Source organism: Odontomachus brunneus, unplaced genomic scaffold, assembly GCF_010583005.1.
Source record: "Odontomachus brunneus isolate Ranch 3 - 2012 unplaced genomic scaffold, Obru_v1 Obru_scaffold_187, whole genome shotgun sequence".
NCBI classification, from domain to species: Eukaryota; Metazoa; Arthropoda; class Insecta; order Hymenoptera; family Formicidae; genus Odontomachus; species Odontomachus brunneus.
In genome coordinates, this window is record NW_022639637.1 from 416,174 (window position 1) to 434,321 (window position 18,148).

General features: G+C 35.4%; 1 protein-coding gene across 1 annotated transcript in view; it reads right to left on the reverse strand.

Moving 5' to 3' along the window:
* Positions 1-18,148, reverse strand: part of LOC116851674 (dual oxidase) — a 143,335-nt gene that overhangs the window by 115,274 nt on the left and 9,913 nt on the right. The gene's annotated exons all lie outside the window — the stretch shown is intronic.

Consider the following 18,148-nt stretch of genomic DNA (forward strand, 5'->3'; position numbering starts at 1 on the left):
ACCTTATCGAATACCTATATGATATTACGATGATGATACGTGATATTAACATTCTATTCATGAGACTTCTTTTATTAATAATTTTTTAATAAATAATTTTATTAATAATTTTTTAATAAATAAGAGCGACGGCTAAAACTTTTTGATTATGAATGAAGAGTGTTAGTTCTATAATACATGTCAACATCAAGACCGTTGGAGGGTGGTCCCCTATTCGGCATTTTTACCAAAAATTAATATTTTGTAAATATTTCTATAAATATTGCACATGAAAAAAATAAATATAATTATTTATAATTATTAAATTAATAAAGAAATAAGAAAATCGAAATTTAAATTGGTAATGTACATTAGAAAAAAATTCTTTAAATGAAAGAAATATATTTTGTTACATATAATTTCTTAACTTAAAAAAACATTTGTTAAATTTTAGAAAATATATAATAAATATAAAGAAATATTTTTTTTAAATTTGTCAAATAAGCTGTAAAATTATGAATTTATATTAAATAAAAAAGTAATTTCTTTGATTTAAAATATTTATATATATAAGAATAAACAGATGATTTCTTTACAAAGAAAAAATTAGTATTTTTAAATGTAAAAACTGTTTAAATAAATATTTGCTTGTTTTAAAAGTAAATAAAATACAAGTAAATAAATCATTTTATAAATCTGAATAAATTATTTTCTAATATTAAAAGTATTTTTTTATGTTTCAAATTAAAGTTTCTTTTATTATCAGAAAACAATTTATTTAAATTTACAAAATAATTTATTTTACTTACTTTTAAAACATTTAAATATTTTTTAAATATACTTTTTACATACTTTTTAAAACATATATTTTAAAAGAATCTATTCTCTTCTTTTAAATAAATCATATGCTTTCGTATATGGATATACCATATGTACACAATATAAAGCGTCTCTCAATCAAAGTGACAGTGACGCAGTAGGTAAGGTGAACGACACAAGAATCAGCCCAAGTAACAGACTCAGGTCAAAATGACGTAAAAAACTGGTCATAACTGGTCGAATGATGTCAAATGATTAAATAACGACGTCTTTAAAACGTCTTTGTTATAACATCTTAATGACGTTTCTGTATAACGTCTTAAAAACGTATTATTGACGTTTAGAGACGTTATAAAACGTCATTAAGTTGTCTAAAATGTCGTTATCGATCTGTAACATTATACTATCATTTTGATGATATTCTCACGATATTTTTGATCATTTCTTGGTTATTTTTTATCCTGAATTTACTTAGATTTGGATGTCATTTTGACGCGTCTGCTACCTGGGAGAGGTCTCAGGCTGGAATCTCAGCAATGCCCATATAGCACAGAAGCTTGCAGCAACATTGCTACAACGTTGCAAGATTGCATATTGCAGTGCAATGTTGCAGAGACTTTGCAGTGACATTAATTTGCAATATTACTTTAGCAATATTGCAGTAATATTTAAAAAAATATTACGAAATAATATATTTTATTTATTTACTAGTTATTTTTGTTACTTGTATTTCAAATTTAGTAATGTTTTACATCAATAATACTTATAGAATAGTACTTAGAATAGCACTCGTTAGTGGCAATCATTAATTTATCTTATTGCATATTTTTTATACTTCTTATACCGTTTTTTCGGAGAAAATACTTTCTTTAGATTTAATATTCGTATTTGTTTAATTTTGTGGTTTTTTTATTTTATTAAAATATTATATTTTTAAACGAAATATCATTTTTTTAAATGATGAAAATAAAACTTTTATCTCGTTCAAGGAAACCATGTCATTTAATGAAACAACACTATTGTTTTAAATAATATTTTTTAAAAGTTTCTCTCAAAATTTAGTAATTCGATTTATTTAATTTGGATTTTCTTGGATTTTTTAATTTTTTTTGTTGGATTAATCATTACAACATTTTGTTAAAAATGTAAAAGTAATTATCACTGGTTCACTACATTACATCAATATTCATCGCATATCGAATGTTGCATTGTTTCAATATCTATCAACAAATTATCCAATAAACAACAAGTAAAAATTATATAACTATTATTTGGTGTTTGCTAGGTATGTTATACTCTGAACAATATAAGGATACATTATATAAGCATGAATTGTAAGAACATCGTTGGAGTCATTAGAGTCACCGCGTGCGCGCCGTTCGTCAGGTTAAGCAACAGTTTAGTTCAGTCAGGACATGGATGGGGGTGACCAGTGGTTTTTATACCGCTTGGGATCGAAATTATCGCAGGAGGATTCATGAAAGTTTGGAATGTGTTGACAACCTTCGATATCTAGTAGTTTATGAGACATGAGAAAATTAGAAATATAAGCATTATTTTTGTAAACATAATGATTTTCTCATTTTTCACCTTCGCATAATAATTTTCAGTATTTGATTACTATCAATATTTAACAGTGATTTTATTATCAGTATTCACCAGAAATTAAGTACTGGCCAAAAAATTACTGAATTACTGGTAATATTTAATCACTAATAATTTTTCAGTATTTCTTAGTATGATATTTCTATAAGGGTATAATATAAGAGCCATTGATTTTTTAAATGCCACTGTGCTATACCTACTGAAGTTGTGTGCAATACTTGCAACGAAAGTGTAATATTACAAGAAAATTTAATATGAAGATTCCACAGACGAAACAAAGAAAAATGTGGAAAGAAATACATTTATTCTTGTTGTAACTTTTTCCACTCGTGGTGGAAGGGAACGTAGTAATGCACATTTGTCTCTAATTACAAGTTGTCAATTTATTGTGCAATATTTACTATTATCTCCATCACGTGAAATGTTTCTGGAGAACGAATTCGGCATAGGACGACCAACGACTGTGAATTGGACAAATTTTATAAGAGAGACATTGATCTATTGGTCAGAAAAAAATGCATCAGTGATAATAGGTAGACCAAATATTATCATAGAAATAGGCGAAGCAAAATTTGGTAAACGAAAATATCGAGGACGGACAATTGACGGTACATGGAGTTTTGGTGGTTTTGAACGGAATAGTAGAAAATTCTTCGTTGAATCCGTAAAACGTCGAGATATTAATACACTTGAAGAAATAATGAAACGTCGTGTAAAACCAGGACCAACCCTTATAGAAATATCATACTAAGAATCATTGATAATTACTTATTATCCATTATTTTTAATACTGAAAATAAGTAATTATCAATTATTCTTAGTATGAAATTTCTATAAGGAAATTATTATGAGCGATTGTTGGAAAGCTTACAATAATCTAGATAATTTAGGTAGGACAATTCGTATTTGTGGCCTTGCAACTTAACACATATAACTTATGATATCATCTGTATACCAATATTAAAATCGAAATAATCCGAATAGTGTTAACTTTTCTAAATTACAATTTCTCTATTTCACTGCAGGTTATCGTCATTTGACAGTAAATCATAGTCAAAATTTCATAGACTCAGGTACAAACGCTCACACACAAAATATCGAGCGATCTTGGTGTAATATGTACTTGGCGTAATATGCGGTCTATTACCAAAGTATGGTCGAAAAGAGGAACATATAGCCGAATATATAGCTGAGTTTATGTTCCGACGTACTTTTCCTGATCATTGTGAACGTGTCCATGAACTACGCAAGCAAAACATATGTCAAACATTAGTGAGAAGTTCCGGAAATGTACGTACTGCAATTCCAAGGTAAAAGAAAAAAGGACTCGAGTTTACTACGTATATTGTAATGTTACTTTATGTTTATCAAAAGATACTAACTGCTTCATAGAATTTCACACATAACAATTTTATTTTTATTTTTAGAATTAGACAGAGTAAACACAAACAAAAAATTAATAAAAATAAAAACAAAAATCAAAATAACAAAAAAAATAAAAAAATTTAAATCTAAAAAAATAAAAAATTCAACAATCTAAAAGAACAAACAAAAATTTAAAAATCTAAAAAAATAAAAATAATACAAAGGAAAGGAGTTAGGTCTTTCCCACGTCTACGTCGTCAACTTTTGGGTTACGCTGAGAGGGATATCACTTTTATATAACCACCATAAGCAATCGAAACATAGTAAATCCGCCATTTTGAATTTTTGAAATTTAACTTCAGATTCATGACCAGCAATCGGGAAAAAATATATAAGGTGTAGTAAAAGAAATCCATTATTTTTGCATGAAATTGAAGGCTTTATTTAGCATAGTTAAAATGATCCGATTTAGGTCAAATATGCACCGTTTTGTTCGACAACTTGTTGCCATTTTGAAGGTAATTCCATTATGCCTCTCTCATAGAAAATTTTGTCACTATTGGCAAAAAATTGGGACAGTCGATTTTCACAAGCTTCTCTTGAGGCGAATTTTTCACCAGCAAAATCATTCGCCATAAACAGGAACAGGTGGTAATCACTTGGTGCCAGGTCCGGACTATAAGGTGGATGCATAAGAACCTCCCAACCAAGCTCCTGGAGCTTCTGGCGAATCACTATCGATGTGTGTGGCCTGGCGTTGTCCTGATGGAACACAATTCCTCTCCTATTGGCCAAAGCTGGCCGCTTCTGGGCGATTAATTCCTTCAGACGGTCCAATTGTTGACAGTACAGGTCTGAATTAAGAGTTTGGCTGTAGGGGAGCAGCTCATAGTGGATGATTCCCTGCCAATCCCACCAAACACACAGCAAAGCCTTCTTGACCGTCAATCCTGGCTTGGCCACCGTTTGCGCCGGCTCACCGCGTTTCGACCACGACCGTTTTCGCTTGACGTTGTCGTAAGTGACCCACTTTTCATCACCAGTCACCATCCGCTGCAGAAATGGGTCGATTTTGTTGCGATTCAGCAGCGATTCGCAGATGGAAATTCGGTCCATGAGGTTTTTTTGCGTTAACTCGTGTGGCACCCATACATCGAGCTTTTTTTTGTATCCAGCCTTATTCAAGTGGTTACAAACGATTTTTTGTGCAATGTTTAGCTCTTGGGCAATCGAAACAGTGCTTACATGACGGTCGGACTCGACGATTTCTATTATTTTATCGACATTTTCGACAATTGGCCTTCCAGAGCGTGGTGCATCTTTGACATCAAAATTACCGGAACGGAATCGACGAAACCAAAATTGCGCGTGATTGGCTGTTACAGTATCAGGACCATAAACACTATTCACATTTTCAGCCGCCTGGCTTGCGTTTTCGCCTTTATCGAAGAAAAACTGTAAAATATGGCGTATTTTCTCTTTGCTGGTGTCCATCTTTGACGCGCGCTCAAACAATACTGAGTCAAACAATCACAAAACTGTTTGAGAAGTTTTTTTTGTACGAAATCTTATTTTTCTAACGCCATCTAGCGTAAACCGATCGCACTTATACAACGCGAGAAACACATTACTAAATCCATCTATTGGAAAAATAATGGATTTCTTTTTACTGCATTTTATATTAGGCCAACAATCAGGCTTTACGAATTTCCCTTGTTTCTTATGTTTATGGCGTAGTCGAGACCGTGACAATCACTATTCTAATATTTTTGAGGTTAGAGACGAATGGTGACGTAATGGAGCTTAACGGACAACGGATTCGGATCCAGCGACCTCGAAAACATATAGGTATGCTTGTCAGGCCTCATTTCTCAACTTAAAAAGAGCCGTTTTAGCGATTTTAAGGTATTTTTTGAGGTTAGGGACGAATGGTGACGTGATAGGGTTTAATGGACAGCGGATTCGGATCCAGCGACCCCGAAAACATATAGATATGGTGATGTAGTCTAGCGAACAGCAACTTTGTTTCTTTTTGTGTGCCTGTGTTATTAATGCGTTTTATATTAGGTGGTAAACTTAGTTCCTGCGGCTCACCGTTAGATGACGTTAGTTGTAGGTGTAATTTATTTTGACATCTGAAACTGGCTGCATTTTAGAGGTTAGACATTTGTCAATAAAATTCAGTGCGAAGAGATTCATTTAAGCGAGCAGTGCTATTTTTTCTTTGATTAAATATGGAACGTGATAAGTTGTTTTTTCGACATGTGCTGCTTCATTACGTTGACTTGAAAAAAACTGCAGCTGCAGCTCATAAATTGCTTTTTGAAGCTTATGGCAATTATGCTTCATCGGAAAGAACATGCCAAGTGTGGTTTCAGCGATTTAAGAATGGTGATTTTGATGTCAATGATAAAGAACGCTCAGGCCAACCAAAAAAGTTTGAAGACACCGATTTGCAGGCATTATTGGACGAAAACTCTACTCAAACGCTCCAAGAATTGTCTGCAGCATTAAATGTTACTCCGATGGCTGTTTCCAAACGTCTACATGCAATGGGAAAAATTCAAAAGGAGGGAAAATGGGTACCACACGAATTAACCGCAAATGCCATTGCGAATCGCTTAAACATCTCTATTTCTCTGCTCGCCAGGCAGAAAAAGAAGAGTTTTTTGTGGCGCATAGTGACTGGCGATGAAAAATGGATATACTTCGATAATCCTAAACGAAGAAAATCATGGGTAGACCCTGGCCAACCATCGACATCCACACCAAAGAGAAATATTCATGGCCACAAAGCAATGCTTTGCATTTGGTGGGATATGCACGGCGTCGTTTATTATGAGCTACTCAGACCGAACGAAAGTATCACGGGGGATCGATATCAATCACAATTAAACCGTCTGAATGAAGCATTGTTGGAAAAAAGGCCAGCAGTAGCCAGCAATCGACGTAAAGTCATGCTTTTGCACGACAACGCTCGACCACACGTTGCCAAAGCCGTCAAAGAAATACTGATGTAGCTCGAATGGGAAGTTCTCCCGCACCCAGCGTATTCACCAGACTTAGCTCCTTCGGACTATTACTTGTTCCGGTCGATGCAGCACGGCTTGGTGGATACACACTTCAGAAATTACGAGGATGTGCGAAAATGGATCGGCGAATGGATTGCATCAAAAGACTAATCGTTCTATCGTCGCGGAATCTACGCGTTGCCCGAAAGATGGAAAAAATGTATAGCTAGTGAGGAAAAATACTTCGATTAATGTATTTTTTGCTTTTGATGTCGAAATAAATGAGTTTTTTAAACAAAAAAACCGCAGGAACTAAGTTTACCACCTAATATTAGTCGCAACTCGATCACGAGCAGATACGATACTTGGCACAAGGGACAAAAATGTCACTAATATTATTGATGCTTTCGATTAGCTATTGCAGTAAGCAGTGCGTCTGCGTGCGGTCAACTGCAGAGCAGTAATGTAAAACGTTGGTATACTAGCGACTATTTTCATATCATTACTTAACACTAATATTTATATAATTTTATGTTTCAGGTTACAGATCATATATCTATTATTCTAGTGTTAATTCGTAAAAAGTTAAAATTGCCATTGACACCTTAACGCTCACAGCTCGAGCTTAAACGCTTAAACGAGTCATACTCGAGTGCGGTAATTGATAGATTTGCTCACGCCCGAGTGTGACTTTAAAATTTGTGCTACTAAAATATACGTGTGTTGCTTGGGTACATGCTAAACTCATGCATCAACTCGTCAAGATTTGTCGTGATCGTAAGCGGACGGTTTTGTGCGCTTTACTATTCAGTTTCTTAGAAACATTGCAGCGTACTAAATACATTTTGCAGACATTGTGGTGAAATAAAATCCGTTTTGCGTGTTTATATATAAACACAAAATAAATACAAAACAATTTTTACTGAATTTATATAAATATAATATAAATATAATATATAAATATAATATAATTTTATTACAAAAAAAAACTTATTTTTTTATTATTACTTATTTTAGAAAATGGTACAATGTCTAATAGCGATACAGTCGATTTTTAATATATCAATTAGTTGAAAAGCAATTTAGACTCTAGTGACTTGATGATTCGGAAATCAAAACTGATTGTTCTGATGACGAAACTTTAAATGCAGGAAGGATTTAGTACCGATTAAATGTAGAAAGTCCCAATCCAAAGCTTATTTTTTACTTTTTAACGTAACTTTTATAAATCATAACCCAAATTTACTAATTTCAAATTTTATCTCTGTTCTAAAACATGTATATATACAGGGTGTCTCAGATCTCCATGATGACCCTTTGTGAGAACGTAGAACGGATTAAGGTGAGCAAGAAAGTTTTGTGCCGTTTTGCAATATTCGCAATAATAATCGAGATATTAATTAAAAAATATTGGTGAATAATCACGCGCGTTATGGTAAATGAGTTGCAGTGGCGCCGTCTGCCGTTGTATATTTATACAATTAAGTCAAACAGAGCAAAAATGTCCTCTACCATTTTGCAAATGACCACATAAATTTTTAAATATTAAAGAAAACATATATGATAATAATGCACAAATATTGTAACATATATGATTATATACCATAATGCATAAATTTTCTTCAATTAATATCTAAATATCTATGACAGCTATATTAGTCCAAGCTTAAGCTCACAGTCGATTCAAGCTTGACACAATATAACTATCGTAGTGCAGGCAAACTTGGACCGGCTTTGTCTCCAAGTTCCGTCCAAGACTAGCGGCAAGTTTGGCACTCCTATTATTGGCGGTTCCTATCTAGGCAAAACCATAAACGTTTATAAACATAACCGGCCTTATCGCTTGCATATCATTTCGGGCATGCATTTCACGCGAGATACTATCATGCCTTTATATATATGTCTCATAAAATAAAATTTTATCTTTTTATATAAGTTTTATATTTAAAAATTTTTATATTTACCCTGATAGAAAAATTTTGCTGAAAATATAATGAAATTTGCTGAAAACATAACGAAAAGTGCTGAAATGTTGCTGAGAATCTCTATTAATTGACCCACTTCATTATGATTTCAGCAATATTCATTGAAAATCAGCGAAATTTTAGTCAATTTAGGCAATATTCATTGAAAACCAGTAAAATTTTAGTCAATTTCAGTAAGTTTCAGTAAAACTCAGTAGAAAATCATTAAAATTTGATAACAGGAAAAATATTATTCACTATGTTTATCATTGTTATCACAGACAACACAATGTTGAATCAATGTTGAAAAAATGTTGAACTGCAACAATATCAATATTGTAGTAATATTGAAAAATATTAAATCAACGTTGCAAAAATTTTGTGATATAATGTAAAAATGTCTGCTTAAAAGTTTTCCGCGCAGCTTTCATAAAAAAACTAATTTCTAATTTTATAACTGCTAGGAATCGAAGATTGTCAAACACATTCTAAAACTTTCGCGAATCCTCCCTCGATAATTTTGAATCCAAAGTGGTGTGCCGTTCACCATCCATGTCCTGACTGCGTTAAAGTGTTGTTTAAACTGACGATCGAGCAGCACGCGGTGATTCCAATGATTCCAATGACGTTCTTACAATTTATACTAATACAATGTGTATTTATAGTGTTCACAGTATATTATAACGTACCTAGCAAATACGCGCGTTGATTCGCCTATCTATTTTATTTAATATCTCTAGTTTATGTGGTTAATTGCAAAACGATTTCGATCATTACTTTTAGTTTAAAGTTCTTAATGCATTTTTTGTTATCAATACTGCTTACGTCAGATCTCTATATAATAAATAATATTATGACATAAAATATCTAGAGTTACACAAAATTGCTTAAACGCATTTCAATTTTATATATAAATAATAAGAAAAATATATATGATTATAGTATATCGTAAAATAATATGTATATATATGACACGGTTGTGTCGCAGAAGGAGGAGGAGGAGAGAATGAGGCGGGGCGAGACGGCCCCGCGGGATAGGGAGGGACGCCCAAAAAGGAGACGAAGAGCGTCTCTCCCAGTCGCACATTTGCGCGGCCTGGAGGGGCGGCGCATTTGCAGGAGGGGAGGGGGTCACACACTAGGAGTCCCCTCCCTCCGTGTACCTGCGGGTGGGCCGAGCCCCCAAACGAGTCCAGCTAGTGACTGCCGCCGGCGTGTAATGACCCAGGAGTGCAACATTAGAAGGTGCCCTGGGGGGAGCGCTTACAAGGGAACTGCACAGTGTGATACCAATCGATTTCAACAAAACTCATTGTATCGATAGGTCATCACATCTAATGTTATCGGGTAAACGGATAAGACGCGCCTCTCAAGCATTTGCGAGAAAATGGTAATTAAAAATTTCGAGTGCGTTATATACACGTGCAACATACCAGTTATTCGAAGCGTTCGTGGCGCAGCGACAGCGCGCTAGATTCGTAGCGTCGACGTTGCGGGTTCAAGTCTCGATAATTTTTTTTTAATTTTTTTCTTGGAAATAAATTTTTTTTACAATACAATGTAAATATTATACGAAATAAATACAATTAATACGTTTTATTTTGTGTATTATAAGATGTATTTTTTGGCCTGGGAAATCTATAAAATAATTGAAATAGTAGAAATAAGAAACGTTATAAATGATTTCTAATAGGAATAACAACGATAGGTCAGTGCTATACACAACAGAAGTAAAGATTAAAACCTATTTTGTGAAGCAGTAAAATAAGTAAAATAACGTATAACATATATTCTTATAACGGTTGAATCTTCGATCCTTGAAACAGGTAGAGAAAAAAGAGAGTCTGTATTGTGTAGACTCTAACAATAAAGAATCAGAAAGGAAAGAGAAGTTCCGTTACTAGTAAAGGGCAAGATTTCACCCATTTTGCTGCTAGCAACGACAGTGAGCGGTGGAAAAAAGTGTGCGTTATTATATAATTAAAAAATGGAAGATGTACCTGGTTCTTCATTAGAAGTATGTGATGTAAATTCACTTCACAGTGACGAGTCAAAATTGTGGTTGAAAGATGCACTTGTGTATTTGGAACAATTACTTCTGCAAAATAATCTTGTAGCGCGAGAATCATCTGGAAATATTTCTGACGAGGCAATACAAATGGGCGAAGAATTATACGAATTGACCATTGAAATGTTGGGCAGCAAGACTTTTTTAGAAACTGAAGAATTAATAACGACAGAACACAATAATGAGAATGAGAAGTATTATTTTGAAAATGTGACAGATGACAATGATTTCAAACAAGATTATTTTTCACAAGAACAGAAATTAATGGAATACATTCCTCTGGACTATAAAATCAATGTCATCAACATGGCAACGGAACATCCAAAGTGGACTTTAAAAAACTTACAAAAAAAGGATGTGCACGTTTGAAAAGCATGAAACATTTATATAAATGGAAAGAAAATATCACGTGGAGGAACAATAATAGATAAATATAGTGTCATTAATTCGTGGATGTATGATCGCTTTGTGGAAGCCAGAAGTAATTACTAGCAAGTAATAACTAAAAATTTGCAACAATGGGCATTGAGCGCTGCAAATCAGTTCGAAGATTTTTGTTTTAAGGCATCTGATTCGTGGGTCGCAAAATTTAAAAAGCAACACAACATTAGACAACAAAAAATTACAAAATATGTGTCCGCTAAGGAAATTGCAACATTAGACGAAATATTGGCTGCAGCAGATATCTTCCGGAAACAGACGAGAATATTAATTTCTAATTTTCACAAGGATTTCATTATCAATACTGATCAAACAGGTAAATAACAATTTTTTTTACAAAATGATATAAAATACATTGTAAGTCTAACCAATTGGTAATATATGGGTGTATATCAGTTGGACACGGGGCAATTGGACACAGTCCAATCACAAGTCGCTGTTCCAAGGGACCCTACAAATGTCTCTAATCACACGGTGCTGTGATTGGCTGTGTCCAAATGCACCGTGTCCAAGTGCACCGCTCCCGTAATATATTAATTGTATATAATGTATAATGAATTATGTTGATATGATTATATGTTACAAGATGTCAATATCAATCGACATATGATAGAACTCTGTGCACGCGAGTGATGAAAACAATTTTTGTACAACGACAAAACATCAATAAAATTAGCCATTCGTACACAGCACAATATACAATTACCATGTCTGGGAAATTATTACCGCACGTATTCATATGTCTTCAAGAAGCGACAGGTGTGTTTGGTCCAAAAGTAAAAGAAACTGTCAACAAATTATTAAAAATGTATACTAATGTAATAGTAACATCCTCGAAGTCTAGAAAACTCACAACACAGCTATATATTCAATTTTTGAAAGAAGTGTTACTATCGTATGTAAAAGATGAAAAATTTTTGTTATTAATAGATTCATGAAGCGGTCAAACAAATCCTGCATTGTATGACGAAATTTTTCTGGAGAATGACAATGCAGGAACATGTACAATAAAAGTTATTCCTCCAAAGTGTACACTGTTATGTCAACCATGTAACGTTTATTTTTATAGACAAGTTAAAAATTTGATCAAGCGTCTGCAAAATTGTTCATTTTTTATAGAACAAAAACGTGAAATAGCATCTCGTGAAGATTGTATCAAAATTCATGCAATCGTGCATCATCAATTGTCTGCACCAATCTTTAAAAATATGTTGCAGTATGCATAGTTTGCGTCGAAATTAATAGATAAGAGAGAGGTTTTTATGAATGTAAATGAAGTATGTTTCCCGCTTGACATTCTAAAGAAACCATGCGACTGCAAAAATGCAAGTTTCATAATGCGCATAATGTCGTGCGAATTATTGCTTCCCTTGCTTTTATGATAAATCATAATCATCCAATATCATCCAATATCATCCAATAACATATACTGTTCCATCCACTTCTACTCATAAATAAAACAAATTTTCATCTTTACTTCTGTTGTGTATAGCACTGACCTACCGTTGTTATTCATATTAGAAATCATTTATAACGTGTCTTATTTCTACTATTTCAATTATTTTATAAAGAATTTTATAGATTTCTCAGGCCAAAATGTAATAATCTTATAATACACAAAATAAAACGTATTAATTGTATTTATTTCGTATAATATTTACATTGTATTGTAAAAAAAATTTATCTCCAAGAAAAAAATTAAAAAAAAATTATCGAGACTTGAACCCGCAACGTCGACGCTACGAATCTAGCGCGCTGTCGCTGCGCCACGAACGCTTCGAATAACTGGTATGTTGCTACTGTAACGCGTTCGAAATTTTTAATTACAATTTTCTCACAAATGCTTGAGAGGCGCGTCTTATCCGTTTACATTAGATGTGATGACCTATTGATAACATTAGATGTGATGACCTATTGATAACATTAGATGTGATGACCTATTGATACAATGAGTTTCGTTGAAATCGATTGGTATCACACTGTGAAGTCCCCTTGTTAGTCGGCGTGCACCCCCCTTCTGGTAACGAGGAGCATGACAAGGTTCAGGGAGAGGAGAGGGCCACTCTCCCGCATGCGCGAGGGTCACTAACGCTTCGTTTGGCGCGTCGTGACCGTAAGGGAGGAGGGGTATAATGCCCATTCCCCTCCATAAGACCTCGGTCAGGACTATTGGGATGGACCGGGCCCGAGACAGGAGCGGATCCGGCCCCCAAGACCCCGAAAGGATAGACGCGGGGAGACAGGAGGGCCTCATGTCTCGCCGCAGGGAATAAGGAAAGGAGACGGCCGGGGGGAACATGGTCCGCCCTACCAAGGAATGAGGGCGAGTACGACCCGCCCGGCGGTCGAGGGCGTCCCGGAAGTTATGCGCAAGCGGTTTCCGGAGCGCCCTCACAATGGCCGCAAGGAGCCCGGCAGAGATTTTAATAAGTAGGCATCCTCCCCTATGTTCTTGGGAAGGAGGAGAGTCCCACACTACCTTCCGGGGAGATTCCGTCCTCCCTGCGGGTGTGCGTAACGCATTTCCTCTGCCTTAACAATCCAAAAAATTAGTTTTATTATAAAACACTTAATGAGACTCTTAATCTCAAGTCTTAATCTCAGGATCGTTGGTTCGGGTCCCACATTGGGCGCTAAGGCCAAGGAAGAATGATGATCTGGCCGGCATTCGTGAGGCGAACCGCTGATGGCGGCCTCCTCATTTGCGTGGCCGAGCCCTCGAAGGAGGAGAAGACTGACGCCCTGACCGAGAGGCTCAGGGCGTCGTTGTTGGGTGCGGCGGTCAGCAGGCCGTCGCGCATCGGGGAGGTCCAGCTGGTCGGACTTGACGAGTCTCGGCTGCCGGCGGTTGTCGGCAATCAGAGTTGCGCCTGGGTCCCATCCGATTGGGCCGAAAGAGACGGGACCGCTCTAGAGGCAGGTCTCGCTCGAAGTCGCGATTGCGGCCGCGGAGAAAAGGGAGGTAGCACTGAAGTGGGCGGCAGCTCGGATTGAGCTGCTTGAAAGTCACTCACTCCAGTGCTATAAGTGATGGGGCCTGGGCCACATTCGGGCGGCATACTCTGGTCTTCTTCACCGGAGTGGGGCCTGTTACCGGTGTGACTGAGCATGGCACATCGCGCGGGACTGCGTGCAGAGCGCGTTCTGCGCGATGTGCCACGAGGAGGAGCTGGACGTAGGCCACCGGATGGGTAGCCTTGCGTGCACAGTGATAGGAAAGGGTCGGGAGACCGTAGAGCCCTCCGGCCACAGAAGGGGCGTCTCCTGAACGGCCCGACGGTAGACTCAGATGGGCCTGGGGACCGAGAGGGGAGCTTGATACGCGGGATAGCGCGGACGCCGGCGGAGAACTCGGGCCTTCGGGAGTCTGTCGGCGAGGGTCCACGGCGCTGGCTGAACATCACGGCCGGCGCCGGGGAAGCTGGAGTCTGGGGTGGTACTCGCTCCGCCCTCTTCCCTACGGGTCGCGAGGGAGTTGCGTGGGGGTGCACCCTCCTGCTGAAAACGACCCGATAGAGGGGCGGTATGGTCGTCCGCGGTACTCAATGAAAGAAGTCTGGGCACGGGGAAAAATCCCCAGGCCGCAGGAGGGGTCCTAATGGGCAATGAAAGGGACACTTACCGGATGGAATGCGCAAGCGATTCCAGGGTGCCCCCGACAACACTAAGAACGGAGACCTGGTTAGGGGTTTTAGTGTGTAGGCCCCCCGTAATAGGGGGGGGGGGAGTCTCACATAACCCGCGGTTCCCTACTCCAGGAGCCACGGGTATGCGTAAAGTATTTCCCCTGACCTTAAACAAAAAAAATTATTTTCATTATGAATTATTATGAATTGTTATGAATATGTGTGGCGAAACAATGAATTTTAAATAAATGTTGATAAAAAGTAATAAAAACATTTTGAAATATTTATTATTATGAAATCTACTGAATTTCAGTGAAAACTACTTAAATTGTATTGAATCTTTCCTAAAATATTGATGAAAAAAATTCGTGAAAATATTTCTAAATAATTTTAATTAAGTATTTCGAAATAATTTTCAAAATTTTGCTGAAATGCGCTGAAACTTGAAACAATAATAATTAATTATGAATTTTAAATAAATACTTTATGCATCTCATATGTTGATCAATGAAAATTTCATGAAAAAGTTTTGAATAAATAACGAAATCGTGCGGAATTTCACTGATAATTGATGATGCTAGTTAAAATTTAATTTTTTTATTTTTTTATATATTAGGATATGAAAATTCTCTTTCATTGAAATGTGAAAAATTCTCTTTCATTGAAATTACTGAAATATATCGAACTTTACTAAAATATATGGAAATCTGATTTCTTCACTATGTTTTAACATAAATTCATACGATTGTTAATTTGCATGTAGTATTGCATTTAGAACAATCTATCTAGAGCAATCTAGAGTATTGTATCTAGAGCAATCGTTAATTAACATATGTAATATTTACATGTAGATTAAATGAAATATCAAATTTCATATTATTTATAAAGATAATATTTTTAATTAGATGTATGGGTGTCTAAAAAAATAATTACAAATTTAAAAAAATACCATAATTATTTTAGTGAAAATACGCATATTTATTGTATACTTCTATTACAATTGACGCAATTGACAATTACCGAATTGACACAGATATATCATGCACATGTGTTGGTGTATCAAGTCTCACTGTAATTATGGGCGGAAGGACGCATGAGCCGCGATTCGCATGTATCACGGTTGCACGCCGGCCGAAGGCATCTCTCTCTTGGCTGTCGCTTCTCGTGCGCTCGTTAGACAGTGCATTAGAAGAGGTATTCTTTCTTGTTCAGTAAGACATTTTGGCGGAGAGTAATAATATAGATGGAAATTCTCGGATACGTATTTGTTCAACTTTTTTAATGATTTCTGACCAATAACTCAACTTATTTCTTTTTGGATCTTAGAATAACAAAGTCAATGGATAGTTGAAAGGAAAACAGCTAATTTATCATTAAATGAATGAAAAAATCTCGTTAACTATATTCATTATCTCAGTGCAGACAAAATAATTAATTCCTCATTAACTATTGTGAATTTTGTAAAATAGTATTTGACTTTTCTGCTCCGTTTAATTCGTTCAATTTTCCCACAAATTGTTGTAAGAAAAGTTTTAGACACCCTGTATATACAGTGTCCAAAAAATTCCGGGACAGCTAAATAATTCTTTAGGAAAGCGTTATCGAGAAAAACGTTAAATACAAAAGTTTTAGGACTGAAAATAAGAAATTCGATAATGATCTTGATCTTGACCTAAAGGTCAAGTTTAGAGGTCATTTCAAAATTATCTTGAAAATCTTAAATAGAAATCTCCATTTTTTATTTCAGAAATGGAAAGAACGGGAAATTTTACGTCCAGATATGTTTTTAGTCATTGGGTCAAAGTGAACCTATGGATCATGGATCATGGATCATGGAAGGTAACTTGAATCTATGGATTTTCTAAATGACCGTTAATGAAGAAGTTTACTCCATTATATATTTTACTCCATAAAATACATTCGTACACAACGAATTTATATGACATTAATGTGAACGTAATGTCTGGTCAAAATTGAGTAAAGCTCGTTCCTAGGAGTCATTCAGGAACTAAATAAATTTTCCCATGTAAAATCATGCCAAAAGACTAATTAGAAAAATTAGATTACTTTGGAGATATTTTTCATTATGCTCCATACATTAAATTTTTATCACGACGGTTTCGTAATGCGTACTGTGTGTAGAATTACTGTTCTCTGAATCCGAAAATTTCCGATTGGTATTGTTTAAAGATTTCTTTTCGATTGTATCCGTTCGTTGAACAAGAATAGTTAATGAGATTTTTTTCATTTATTTAATGATGAATTAGCTGTTTTCCTTTCAACTATCCATTATCTTTGTTATTCTAAAATCCAAAAAGAAATAAGTTGAGTTATTGATAAGAAATCATTAAAAAAGTTGAACAAATACGTATCCGAAAATTTCCATCTATATTATTACTCTTCGCCAAAATGAACGTCTTACTAAATAAGAAAGAATATTCTTCTAATGATGAGAAGTTGAAATGAAGATCTTATGATCAAGTAAGGAACCTTTCCAATGCAACTTTTAGGAATAGGATAATTCCTATTTCAAAATCAACTATAAAAATAACTATTAGACTGTTTGAAGATACAGGTAGCGTCAAAGATCGACTTAGATCAGGAAGACCAAGTTCAGCAACAAATGCAGAAAAGTCATTGCATGTTTTATTATCATTCACAGAAAATCCTTAGTTCTATCGCAGAACTGCTCAAGAACATGAAATAAGTAGAATGTCCATAACATATTGAAAAAAAATAAATTTCACCCTTACAAAATTAGACTTGTTAATGAGTTAAATAAAGATAATTTTGGTCGACGTGCGGAGTTTAGTGAGGATATAATGTTCCGAATAGATGGAGATCTTGACTTTGCATCAAATATAGTTTTCTCGGATAAAGAAACATTCCAACTAGATGGTACTACATTCCAACTACATGGTTTCGGTATGTGGACGATACTTTCGTAATTTGGAATCATGGCAGGGAAACTCTTTCTCAGTTTCTCGGGTTTCTCAATTCACAACATCCCAGTATTCAGTTCACAATGGAAGTGGAACAAAATAATAAAATACTCTTCCTGGATGTGCTAGTCCAAAAGAACCAAGATGGCACCTTAGGTCACCAGGTCTACCGAAAACCAACACACACGGACCGATATCTACATGCAACCTCTCATCATCATCCCTCGCAAAAGAATTCTGTCATAAGTTCATTGGTTTACAGAGCGCTCACAATTTCGGAACCATCTTCTCTGAATGGAGAACTAGAACACCTCAGTACAGCCTTAAC